This window comes from Columba livia, chromosome 3 (assembly GCF_036013475.1).
Source record: "Columba livia isolate bColLiv1 breed racing homer chromosome 3, bColLiv1.pat.W.v2, whole genome shotgun sequence".
NCBI classification, from domain to species: Eukaryota; Metazoa; Chordata; class Aves; order Columbiformes; family Columbidae; genus Columba; species Columba livia.
In genome coordinates, this window is record NC_088604.1 from 25,506,608 (window position 1) to 25,520,315 (window position 13,708).

At 42.3% G+C, this 13,708-nt stretch overlaps 1 long non-coding RNA gene across 3 annotated transcripts; it reads left to right on the plus strand.

Annotated features, from left to right (window-relative positions):
* The first annotated feature begins 4 nt into the window (after positions 1-4).
* On the plus strand, positions 5-12,116 carry LOC110361967 (uncharacterized). 3 transcript variants are annotated; one of them, XR_010471161.1, is made up of 3 exons: positions 5-242; positions 3,844-3,957; positions 4,765-12,116. It is a non-coding gene; the product is annotated as an uncharacterized LOC110361967 (long non-coding RNA). The 3 variants fall into 3 exon arrangements; XR_010471162.1 differs by having other exon boundaries at positions 54-242; positions 2,137-3,957; XR_010471160.1 differs by having other exon boundaries at positions 54-3,957.
* Positions 12,117-13,708: the final 1,592 nt, after the last annotated feature.

Consider the following 13,708-nt stretch of genomic DNA (forward strand, 5'->3'; position numbering starts at 1 on the left):
GGCCTGGGGACTGGGAGCGGGGCCTGTGGCGGCGGCTTCTCAGAGACCCCGGGGCTGGCCGGGGCGGGGAGGGGGGGGCCCTCTGGAGAAGCAAGGCCAGGGGAAACCGCGAGGCCGTCGCTGCCCCGTTACTTTTCCGGAGCACGCCCCAACATGGGAAGGAGGCGTCCTTGTCCTGCGGAAATGGCGACGGGAAAATGTCCGCCTGCGCCTCTGGTCCGGCCCTCCCCGCGCTCGGCAGTGTGAGCACAGGGGCGGGGGGCGCGGCGCCGGGCCCGGCAGAGGCTGGAAGGGGCTCGGTAGCTGCTCTGGGCGGGCTGGTGAGGCGGCGGGAAGGACCCGTGTGTGACGCGTGTGGCTGATCACAGAATCACAGAATGTCAGGGATTGGAAGGGACCTCAAAAGATCATCCAGTCCAATCCCCCTGCTGGAGCAGGAACACCTAGATGAGGTTACATATGAAGGGGTCCAAGCGGGTTTTGAATGTTTCCAGAGAAGGAGACTCCACAACCCCCCTGAGCAGCCTGTTCAGTGCTCCATCACCCTCACTGAGAAGAAGTTTCTTCTCAAATTTAAATTGAACCTCCTGTGCTTCCGTTTGTACCCATCACCCCTTGTGCTATTGTTGGTTGTCACAGAGAAGAGCCTGGCTCCATCCTCATGACATTCACCCTTTACTTATTTATGAATATTAATGAGGTCACCCCTCAGTCTCCTCCAAGCTAAAGAGCCCCAGCTCCCTCAGCCTTTCCTCATAAGGGAGATGTTCCACTCCCTTAATCATCTTTGTTTCCCTGCGCTGGACCCTCTCCAGCAGTTCCCTGTCCTTCTGGAACTGAGGGGCCCAGAACTGGACACAATATTCCAGATGGTGCCTCAATGAACCTCCTGAGTGAACAGTCCTGAAACGTGGGTGCTGTACTGAAGGCCAGTGTGTATGTGTTGCAGATCAGAGCACACATCACATTCCCCACATTAGGGGCATATAGATGCTCTAGGTGGGTGCAGTGAGACTCCAGGGAGATGCACCTCATGCCCCCATTTGTGCTCGGGCCGCAGAGCTCACATCCTGTGGTGCCAAGAGGAGGGCCAGCTAGTGAAGATGCTAAAAATGAGTTAGTTACCTGGTCATTGTCCTGAAGGGGACCAGAACAGCATTCATCTCAGGAAAGAGAGTGCAGGGGAATCTCATGGTGTGTGTTTTACATTTGATACAAAATAGAAGGAAGGCCTCTCAGTACTATTTCAAGCGATTTCTAAATGAAAAGGCAAAAATAAGGAGCTGCGTGTTACATTAAGAGAAAGGCTCTCACTTCTGACAGGTCTGTCCTTTAAGGATACCATTAAAAAGTCAGGGATATAAGCAAGTTTGCAAAGCCAACAACGAGGACTCAGAAGCTGAAATTCATTATGCCTGAACCCTTGTTTTCATCATCGTCACAGAGCTCTTTCTTCTTGGGCCCTGGAGACAAACACAGCTGTTGTGCAGTAGGACTGCACAGCTGAGGGTTTGAGGATTAGTAGAATATTTAAATTGTGGTATAACCCACTAATGGATGAGTTGTATTATTAGATATTTTATTAACTGAATGACTATACTGACAAGAACTACCTAATTGTCTTTCTTCCAGGATATGAGGTGCCTCAAGGACAGGACAAGCTTCCAACACATTAGAATAATAAGTCTAAAATGCATTAGTGAAAAATATCAAATATTAAAGTAAAACCACTCAAAATTAAGATATGTTATATCTTGGTTACTTTTGTAATGACCTAAGTTTGTATACAAAGAGCAGCATTGACAGAACAAGAACAAGCAGTGACCATTAAAATACAAACATTTTGAATGCACAGTTTCTAGGGACATATGATTTTTTAAAAGCTGGCAATTCTGGCTAAAACGTTAATGGCCAATCTCTAACTCAAAGCAATACTGTTGTTGGTACTGTTGTAGATTTGGAGAAGGCCTGTTGGGTTAGTTGGAGGGAGAATAAAACAATCTTTTCTTTGAGTTAAAAGATCCAACTGCCTTTTTCATTTTCAAAAAATCAGGAGGTCAAAAAATCTCATGCTTGGCAAACAGAGTCTGATGAGGTATATTCCTCACACAAAAGCTGAGTCGTACTTTATTTCAGATCTGAGACAACAAAGAGACTTCATGTGCTGCCCTGGATATCTGAGGACAGTTGCACCAAAAGATGAAGATTCAGCATTGGTGCCACCACACTGCCACCCAGCTTCGGGTTTTCCACAACTTTAAGTTCAAGCTGGAGCATGTGAGGAGCCCCAGCAGTGACAAACGTGGCCAAGAAGCACCTAATGGCTTTTGTGCCAGCTGTGTTGGTCTCTTTCCTTCTTTTGGGGCAGTCAGGCCTGATTTTGGAGCAAATATTCTGTCAGACCAAACCTAAGTTTTTCATCTTCTGAATCTGGGCAAACCTGTCCAGGTTATTTAGGATCCTTGCTCCCGGTTCACTTGGCTGATAGCGAGAGCACTATGTTGCTGAGAGGTGTTTTTGAAATAATTGGGTATTTGGTATGATCCCAGCTGCTTTGAGTGTGCTGCTGTGTATAAATGACTGTAAACATTTCCAGCAACATACACAAGATTTCCAAACCAAGATCAGCTTTATTGCAATGCAGGCTGCTATTGCGCAGCCCATACTCTTCAGCTGACCACTAATGCTGCTCTTTGACCTGAAATTCAAAAGTACATTTTCAGTGTCTGTCTTCCTCCATGATTAAACTCAGCTGTTTTTTTTTGTGTTATTTCACTGCCATTATCTGCTTGATTTCCAACCCGTGTGCTTAGTCTTATCAACTATAGAGCTGATACATTGTTTGCAACAGAAATCCAGGCTGTTTTCCTTCTGCACCATTAAAACTGATAAAAATGGAAACTCTGTTTTCTCACGTTGTAATCTTTAGCACAACAGCGTGACAAGTCAGCTCCGTTTATGAGGTGTTTACTGTCTTCAGCTGAAGCCTTTTCCCCTTCAGTTCTAATGTATGTGTTCTGGCTGTGTGGAGTTTTCTACAGGCCTTTTCCTTTGGAGGGGCTGTGGCACAGAGGAGGAGTATAAGCCATTCTAAGGCTGACAGCATCACATGCAGAAGCATTCATTTGTGCATCACATAAAATATGACTTAAAGACAAGCTACCATTGTATAATATCTGCCTACATGCATAATCTTGTGTAGTTATTTCCAGTACACTTAATGTCATGTATAATTACTTCCAGTACACTTAATATGAAAAAAAGCTTCTCTAAACATACAGGCAGTACTTTGGATGGTGTTATTAGTTTAGCTCTGTACCAGTATCTCTAGCCCCAAGACTTGACTAGTTTCTCTGGACAGTCCAAAGGAAAATCTTCCTGATCCAACTTGGAAAAAAAAAAGTTCGCTAGAAAAGCATTTTGTGGGAAGAAGTATCTCCTCCTGAAAAACATCCTTTGCCTAAACTTAGCAAAATGGAACTTTTGTAAGAGCAGACGCAGTCCAAATTCCCCTTAAACTCTCCCTTTGCTCCAACAAGATCTGTTTTATAACTAGGACATTTTATTATTTCCTTATCTCATGAGTAGCTGCTTTTCAGTCTCAGGTAGGGACTGTTCCTCATTCCTGAAGCGTTATCTGCTGATCACAGGGCCAATCAGCATTTATTTGGGAAATGTGACCATTGACTCGAGTACATTTTCAATCTGTTGGTTGGTGTTTTTTTGTGTAACTCTTTGTTCGGTCAAAGCAATTAGAATGATTGTTCGTATTAAATTGTATGTCCAGTTACCAAAATACCAGCTTTTCTGTTTTGTTCTTATCTCTGCTCTGTTTTAAAACAGAAAGTTAATGGAGAAGCCTTACCTTGTATGAAAAGGAACAAAAAATTGTCTGCATCAAATTGTAAAAAAGAAGCAACATTTATTTTTTTGCAGAGTTGGAAAAATCATTTCCAGGTAAGATTCCGCTATTTGTTTATCTTATTGCTGATGCAGCATGACAACAGCCAGAAATGTCTGTGCCAGGAAACAAAAATATTTTACGAAGCAAATATGTACTGAAGTTACAAAATCATAGGAGATCCTGCTGATCCTTGCCTTGAAAACTAATAAAAAACTATCAGCTGTTAGAATTTAGATGAAGGTCAGTAGGGATTTGGTAATGCTTTACAGTTGGGATAGTTGAGGTAAAAGGCCCATGTACTTTTAAGTTGGAGACAGTAAGTTGGTGGGAGGAAAATATGGCACCTGCAACCCTGAGGAGCTGCCCTTGAGGTTCATGTGTTCTTGTCTCCCTAGAAATTCCACAGAGAACAATCCAACTCATCTTTTATGTATCTGCAATGCTGTTCAAATCAGCTGCCACTAAATCTAAACAAAGTATTATAGTTTGGCACTTTGAAAATATACCCACTGGGAGAGATGAAAGATGTGTAGACTCATGGGTGAGACTGCTGCTACAGAATCCTTTCTTTAACTGGCTGTCGTGAGAAGTAATAAGTAAAATGCAGATGTCTTGTGATGAGGCTTTTATTACAGGGAAGAAAGAAAAGTTTGTTTCTCTTCATGAATCATCTGCAAAAATTTTTAAAAGCGGCGTTGTTCAATGTGATTGTCAAGTTAACGCTGCTGAATATTGTGTTATTCTCTGAATAAAATCAAAAGACTTCAGATAGAACAATCTACTTTCAAAGTTTTGGAACTGTGTGTTTGGTAGAAAAAAGATTTATTTTTGTTTTTTTAATCAACTTTTTATGCTTCCAGGTCTATAATTTATGATGTGCACCTGTGACCAGTGTAAATGACTCAGGTGAGCAGCAGATGAGATAACGGCCTCCTTTTGAGCAAGGAGGCCTCCGGGCATTTTCTGAGGCACTTGAGAGATCTGTGCTCAGGCAACTATTTCTCATGCGGAAAGTCTTGCCAACTAATACATTGAATTAAATAATCCATTTGAGGGGAGTCACGACACTGAAAAGATTCAAGTGAAGGATTTTTTTGAAGGATCTTCAAGTGAAGGTCTTCCAGCTGTATAGTGAGGAAGATGACTAACAGACTTATTATTCCAGTCAAAGTTACAATGCTGATTCTCCTCCAAGCTAACTTCTCAATTAGTGTATGAAAGACACTGTTGTGACTTTTCAATATTGCTTTAAAACTTCTTTTTCTTGCTCTCACCTGATGTGTGGAAACACCTGCAGTAGGATTAAATTCTGGCATGAGTCTGAATGGTGCATTTCTAGTATTTTGTGGGATTTGTCATTCATACAGTTGGTTTTGAGGGTCGGAATTTTTTACTTCAACACAAATGAATTGTGCATTTCAGTCTATAATATTTCATGTTTATATAAGAAGTGAAAATCATGTTTTTTATCACTTTGGTTCGTATCAGTGTGTTCTTTTGCAAATAACTTGCATTTCTAGTTTCTTAGAAGCTCACGTATTCTTTTGCAGTGCACAATACAGGAGTACGGTGCTTTGATTGAGTCTGGCATATCTAATCATGTCATGAATGCTGCCAGTGGTAATAATGGAGGTTGCAGTGTGTGAGTTATTCTGTGTGCAGAATGCTGGGCTGCTACCTCACAGAGTAGTCCGGTGTGGTGACTGACACTCATTGCATCTTGTTCACCTTTTCTCCTGCCATGACCTGCTCCCTTGCAGATGCCCTCTCCTACCAACTTACCTTTCACCACGTCCTCATTTCTCCTAAAGAGGTGGTTCTTTGGTGATGCCCGCAAGATACAAAGTACTTCCAAGGAAAGTAAGAATTTCCAAATTAATTCCCAGTTTATCTTCTTTCCGGCATCTTCTGAGCTGGACAGCCTATACTAGAGGACTATCTTCAGATTGTTTTCCACAAGTTGACTTCATTGTTTTTTTTCTTAGTAAATAATAACTGTGTATGATAAAATAATGCCAGCTGCTCAATATCAAAACAGAAGACTGTCTTTTAATCCTCTATGCAAGCCAAGTTGTTTTCTTTAACATTTAACTTAATTCATCATCAATATTAGAAACAGTTAAATTTCCTTTTAGATATAAGACAGGAGAAACATTAGAGGTATGACCTGAAATGGGGGCTGTGTACAAAATCCTTCCAAAGGCTTTGTTTACAGCTAAGCTTTACAAAGGACTGAATTTGGACATGTGTGCAGCGTATCAAAGAGACTGAATTTCTGGATTATTTGGATTCCCACCACAGGCAGGAGTGTAGGTCTGTGCAGTTTTGTTGCAGGGAAAGAGGGTCCACAAGAAGTCCTAGCTCCATGATTAACTTCTGAAAACAATGCCCAAACACCCAAATATTAGTTGAATGTTAATTGGAACATTCATAAGTTAGCTGGAAAGTAGGATAAATAAATCATGTTTTTCTCTTTAGCAATGGCCTCATTTTTCCTGCCATGCTCAGACTGTAGCTTATTTATTTTATACAGAGAAGTTTAGCAGCTAAGACTACAATCCTGGTCCATAGTGTATAAAGCAGAATTCCTAAGTAAGATGCACTAGAAGCAGTTCTTACCTTGGTTTTAACACAAATTTTCAGCCTTAAGTGTTTTCCTGACCAGGAAGTAAAAGCAGAGCCTGTGAGCAGCAGTGCCAGGGACACCCCAGGCCACCGAGGGGCAAAGAAGCCAAAGCACCGTGCTGGGCTCGTGCCTTGGGGTGGGTCCCACCTGGAGGCATGTTCTTCTGCCAGCCAGCAACCTAGAGCCACAAGATTTCCCATCCTGGAAGCAGTTTGATGTGTCCTCATGTAGTGAAGTTTCCCTGACAGAGAAAGCAGAAGTCTGATATGTAGGTCGATACGAATCTCCAGTTCTTCTGTACCCACATGCATGCAGCTCAGGTCCAGCTCAGATACTGAACTGCCAGAGTGTTACATCCGCAAAGATGGAAATATCACAAATTTCCTAAGACAGGATCTGTTTCCCTGCCCCTCCTTTGTGTATTTGTTCACTGCCTGGAAGCTTTTTGTGTGTTGCAGTTCTGTTTCCTTTCATCCTTCAGTATTGTTACTCTGGTGTAAGTTATGGTGGATTGATTTCTGGTGGGAGTAGTCAATATTTGCAAGATAATTTCGTAGGCTTTTGGTCATGTAACAAGGAAGCAAATGGGAATAATCCTCTTGCATTTTAAATGGCCATACATACAGGTGTTCGTACCCTAGATAACACAGCGGTAGGAAACAACCTAACCTTCAAGAAGAAAATGAGATAGCAGAGCAGGATTTTATTAAATGAGGAGTTTTTAAAAAAACTATAGTGAAAACTTTCCAAGCCCCTGAGTAAGTCCAAATGATCTGATTGAACACTTAATCTTCTTGTCAATTTGAAGCAGGGATGGTCACAGAAAGATTACACGTAAGTTTACTTTTATTGATTTTTGTCCAAAGTACTAGGGCCCAGCCAGTAGCTGAGTCTCAAGAACTGCATCTAGTTATAAAGATTAAGGCAGTCAGCAAATACCCTATGGTATTTTTCTAATAACCAGGGCACCGTTTTCCTTAAAGACTAACCCACGCTTCACAAGACAAGAAAAACACTAACTTACAGGCTTTTACATAATAGTACTTCTTAGCTATTGCCATTGTAAAACTCCTGCAAAGCAATCTCAAATTTCTATTGAGTGCCATACCTTAGCTCCTTCAGCTTTTGATAGCTAGTGGAGACTAATCTATTTTAAGATCTAATATTACACCAAAGTATTTTTTTCAGGAATATAGTGAAAAACAGGATATATTAAGTAGCAGGAATGGAGAAAATAGTCCATTGGTAATCACAAACTGAATAGTCTCCAGAGATCAATTACATCTTCCTCAGTTGCAAGTTTATCTCCAAATCTTTAATTACAAAGTATTTTCATCTCATCTACTTCATATTGTATATTGTGTATAATCTACTTTATATGGAGTATAAAGTTCTACTGAAAAGTTGAAAAGTATTGGAATTGCATTCTCCTTGTCTCTTTGATGAAATTGGTTGTTTGGTGATTTTCTAAATGTTTTTAGACAGGGATCCGTGCAAATTCAAATAATAATAAGAAACCTTGAAAGGGAGAACACTGAGAAACACAGTATTTGTTATCACATGCTCTTCGTAAGGTAACTGTTATCACCATTCATACCTCCAAGGTGTTTCCACCACACAAGTACTTCTCAGGGTCTCTCTTCCAGAGGGAAGTTAGAAATGTTTTGGAGACCCCATTTCAAAGGGATGTGAAACAAATGATATTGAAAATGCCTTCTGTGAAATTTCTCTTTGTGAACTAATTGATACAATTTTAAAAGTTGGCCTAGTACTTACAGCATTTTTTAATACGGTGTTATTTATAGCACTTCTGAAGAACTGACAGGTGGTCTAATGTACAGGCAGACAAGCTGAGGAGCAGAGATGTCAAGCTGCTTTGGGTGGGATCCAGAGTGCTTAATTTAAGTACCTAGAATAATTATTTCTCAGCTTAACTGCAGAGCCCCAGCTCCAGAGATCCAGTTGTCTTAGAGCAAGAGCCTCAGTTTCCCATAAGGTCTGCCAGCAATCACTGTGTAAGAAAGCGTTGTGCCAGGGCCCCGTGGACATGGGCAGCAGAGGGTGATGATGAGAGGCTGCCTGCGGGGTGAGGGGTGCTCGGAGGCAGGGCCGGCAGCTGTGAGCAGGGCCCCTCAGGCAGTGAATTTGGCAGCGGTTCGGCAGATATGGTTTTTCATCCCATCCCCTCTGCTTGCATCCACATAGCTAACAGGAGCCAGGAACTGGTTAGCAGCATCCCTGCCCCGTGCCGGCCTTTAAGTGCTTGTGAAAGTGCGTCCTTGGTGGGCCGTAACTCAGAAGAGGGTTTAAGACAGATGCATCAGTGACTGGGAAGTGCAAGGGAGAGCACTGGGACAAAGAAGAGTGTTGGAAAGGTCAGGACTACTGAGGGACCCATTGCTCAAAGCTGTATATTCCCTGTCAAACCCCTGACATGGGACTCAGAGAGGCCTGGTGACTGATCTCCCCATGCAGAAGGTCAGAGGAGCAGGTAGATGGAGTGTGTACTGTGTCCTCACCCCTTCTCAGGCTGGTTGCCTTGGCAGGGTTGACAAACCATATTTACTTGGGCATTCAACAGCTGATACTAAGGCCATGATCATAAAATAATAAAGATATGAAAAAAGCTTTTAAAGTAGTGCTTCACCTTTATATGATCAAGTATGTGTTTATAACTTTGCTTTGTGAAAGGTACATATTTCAGTTGTTTATATTCCCTGTTTCAGCTCAGGCTCTGTAATATAGAAATGCCTTTTGTGTGGCATTCAGAAAGATTTTTATCTAAATAAATAGTTAAAGTTGAGCAGTTGAGGTAAGAGTTGGAACCCAAACCATGCTTCCCATTACTGAATCCCCCAAGGCTCCATTGTTCTAGTATTTGAAGTTTATAGAAAATAACTGCCTGGTTTCTCTCCTATGCCTGTAAATGATTATATGTCTCACATTTCTAACCCTTGCTAATACTGCCAGTAACACTAATAAGGCCTCCATGTGGTAACCCAGTTGTTCCTGTCCATATCTTCTTTAATTTTTATCCAAATCCCCATTTCTGCCAAAGAATGAGACTAGAGGAAATGTAACCCTTGCCCCAAATAACCTGTAACATACTGTAATGTTTTATCACAGGAACTGTACTTTGCACAGTTGTGTAAAAAAGCACCTGTCCATCTGCCAAACCCGCTCCATGGTGCTGGCATCAGGATTCCTGGGTTTTATCTGTGCTACTGCGAGCCTGTTCTTTCTAGGACCGTGGAGGAGCAGTGCCAAGGCAGCGTTGCTGGGGAGTTTGTGCCCTGCACGGATCCATGCACGGTGCAAAGGGGCAGAGACAGCTGCAAGGTTTGCTCGGTGCAGGCTGTGCTAGTCGTATAGCAGCAGAGCTAGAAGGAAGAACAGCAGACACAGCCAAAAGACTCCATACCCAAAATAATTAAGTCTAATACTAGTTATTTTCTTCTTGGGCTTTGATACAGGAGTAATGGTACCTTATAAACTCGTTTTTAGTGTGTGTATGCATGTGTGCAATTTTTGGTCATCTGGATTATCCCCATGAGAAACCTTTGTTCTTCTCAAATTTCTCATGACTCTAGTTCCACCAGTCTGCTCTAATCTTCCTTTTCAGAAGAGCTGTATAATTCTGTGGCACTCCACCAAGGAAAAGGCTTTAACTAAATCATGAAATAGTTGTTCAAAATCCCAAGTAGAAACACGTTTATTACTATATGTAACAGGAGACTGAATTTACTAATAAGCCTAAGCACATTCCAGGCATCTCAAGAGTAAAATGCACTCTTAGCTAGCTCAGCAAATACTGATGAACTGAAATGCCTATTTGCAAATAGACCAACTAGATCAAAAAAGGAAACCTTGGCCTTCCATTGAGTAATTCAGGTATTAAAATAATTTTATGTCCCACTTGTATCTTTGGCAGCTTGTATTCTGAACTTCCTGAAGAATGGGTGGAACATGAGCTCTGGTTGGTCCCTGTGGGAAGCCACGTCGTGTGTGGGAACAGCTCTGCTGGCTGCTGTCTCACCAGGGCTCCCACACGCTGTGTAAACACCGCTGTTGGAAGAAGTTACCATGGGCTGCAGGGTCCTTGGTGTTGTTGCCACACTTGTTTCTCAGTCTGTTTTAGAAAGAAAGACATGGTCCTAAATGACCAAGGAGGTTGTGTGCAGGTGAGGGCCAGGTTCCTGAGACAAAGATGCTACAACTAAAAATACATGCACAGCTCTCAGCTAAGTGCTTTGGAAACACCTCAGTAGATGCTACTCTACGTTTTAGGCCTGTAACCACATTTAATATCTGATCTCTGAGACAGTTTTCTCTTGGAGTTCTTTATGTTCATTGTGAATCACATTATTGCTCAATCACCTAAGCCAGGCTTTGTAATTACTGACAGGCTGAAGATGGCTGTTAAGACAAGTCTACAGGGCATGTAACAAAGAATTAGAATGTCTGTGGCGACGTTGCCATGGGTGAAGTTACACGTTTGGGCTTGAGATGGTCTAACAGCTCATTTCCACATAAAGAAAGAGGCTCTGTGCCCTTCTCCCTGCTCTCCCCCTGCCTTGGCCCTCCTCCCCTCACATGCATTGGCTTGTGTTTTCTGACCCTGCACTAAGGCAACGCAATGTACTGGAATCAAGAGGAATATTAAACTAGGAAAAAAAAGGTGAATCATTTTGTCATGGCATATGGAGTTGACTCAAACTGTGAACGTGCTGCAGAACACCAAAGCTAACACAAAGAATCACACAGAATCCCACAGAACACCAAAGCTAATACAAAGGATGGGATAGGATTGTGTGACTTGGTGTGGGTCTAGGGAAAGGAAGAGGAGGAAAAGGAGCGAGATCTTTAAAGCAGTGGCAAGCTGGTAAACCTGTTTTGTGGTCATGTGTCACTACCCCAAATAACAAAGGCCAAGTTCTGTTCATCTACAGTCCACCTTTAGCACCATCCTGCATCTATTTGTTATTTTTATTTACCTTTATGGATTTGTCTTTCACAGAGTGAGTAGATAAAGCTGGGAGTGTAATGTGACAGATTAGCCAGAGAGACAGCAGCGGCAACACTTTGCTCTAAGGGAAGATGGTCAATAAAATCTGCATATTTTGTAAGCTCATCCCTCAGCTCCCTCCAAGAGATAACAGCAATCTCTCTTGCTTTCTCCATAGGACCTAGGTAGGCTTTCTTTCTCAATTTTTTGTTTGTTTGTTTGTTTAGCTGGGCTTTTTTCCTATTACAGGTTTTGGAAACGGTTCAGCTTTTCACCTTCCTCTCAAAAATCTGTGAAGAAACTATCAGTCTAGACAGCAAACAAATAAATGATAATTAAATGTACTGCCTGTGAAAGATTTAACCTGATTGAATTAGAGGAAAAGGAGGAAAGCTAATGACTGGCAGTGACTGGTAATCACTCCAGTGTTCAGAGTTTTTGCAGATCAACTCAGACATTTTCTGTTTATGTTGAAGTCAAAGACAATATTTCCATTGGCTGCAGTTGGAGCAGTTTTAATATTTTTGAACACTCCTGTTTTTAATCTAAAATAATAAAGTATGGTATTATTTAAAAACTGGATTGGTTGTCTGATGTGTGGAATCATCTTTCATTTTAACACATATCTGACTGTTTCCTCATACTTTTGCTGAAGTTAGTTTAAAAGAAAAGGCACCTCCCAAGCTATCCCCATTGAAAGGTCATTCAAGGCTTTGTTTTGCACTTTTTAAGCTCTGTGGGAAGTACAGCTTTATCCCCATTAAAAACAAAACACGGCAAGAACAACCTGTGTTCCTCACACAACAGCGTCTTGGAGTGACCACCGCAGTGACTCACTATTGCCTTTGGCACCCTGCTTTAGACAGGCAGGTGCAGCTGGCAGATATATGGGTGCACTGGGCGTGTGGCAGCGAATGGGCTGTGCAAGTCAAAACACTGACAACCTCAGGGAAATGTTTGGTAGGGAGCGAGGCAGATACCTGGACATAAGCTACGAGGGGCAGCCAAGACATCCACACAGTGCTGCAGATACAACACAGGATCTATTCGACACCTCTGCTCCCTTCCTTGGTGGCTGGAGGCTGGATGGCATATCCTAGAGTATTCAGAGGGCATCTACATGTGAAAACCTCCACAGTTCTTGAAGATCCCCTAGAGCTGGTATATTAAGAAGTCATGTATGAAGGAGGTAACTTACAAAGCATACTTGCTGGTTTCCCTGAACAGATCCTCCTCTGAAACTTTTAAATGGATTATGGGCTTCCATTTTAGCCTCTGTTTAAGAAACAGGGTGTTTGTGTTGCTTTTTACTTTGTTGTAGCATATTGGACCTCTGGGCAGTCTTAAGACGAAAGCTTCGTGTTGCAGCTGCCACAGCCTTACAGGCACCTCTCAGCCTCGTCCCGGGGCCACACATGCAGCCCTCATGTCAACTCCTGGGAAACAGGAGGAACGGATGCTTTGCCTTATTCTGTGAGTTTTGGCCCACCTATCCACCTTCGGGTTCTTTATAAGAGAGGAGCCCATTCTGTGTGCATGCATGTAGGCACTGGATATAGTGGCCAGTTCTGGGATAGATCAGAGGGAATTTCAGGTTTTCAGATTCACATTTCCCTATTATACCTTTACGGATTTCTCTGTATTGTGCAAACGTATCCTACAGTCAGTCAGAAAAGCAGCAGCCTGAAGACAGTGGTGTAACTGTGCCCACCTCTTGGCAAAAGATGAACATTTTCTGGGGTTAGGCCAAAACATGCTGCTCCCTTCAAGATCTCTATGGCATTTGCTGTGGAATCTGAAAAGCTTTTAGTGTTGAGTGGGGAACTTGAAAGCAGAGTAGGACTAGTGCCACAGTGAATGCAGCTGGACATGGTTCTGTTGCACAGCCTGGGGGAGGCAAGACCTGTTTTCACAGCTTCCTTGAATTTCTTATTTTGGACTACTGAGTCTTAGCATTCGGCTGCAGCTAAGTTGAACTTACAGAATAATGATTTAAAAGATAACATTTTTAATTTTCTATTCAGAGCTGTACTGGGAATGAGTTCAGTAAATTAAACAAGACGCAGAAGAACAGTGCTAATAAAATTCCTGCCTAGATTCTCACTAAGTTGTCTCTGCTGTTCCTGTGTAGTGAATGAAGCAGGGATCTCTTAAAAGGAACATAATGGAGTGG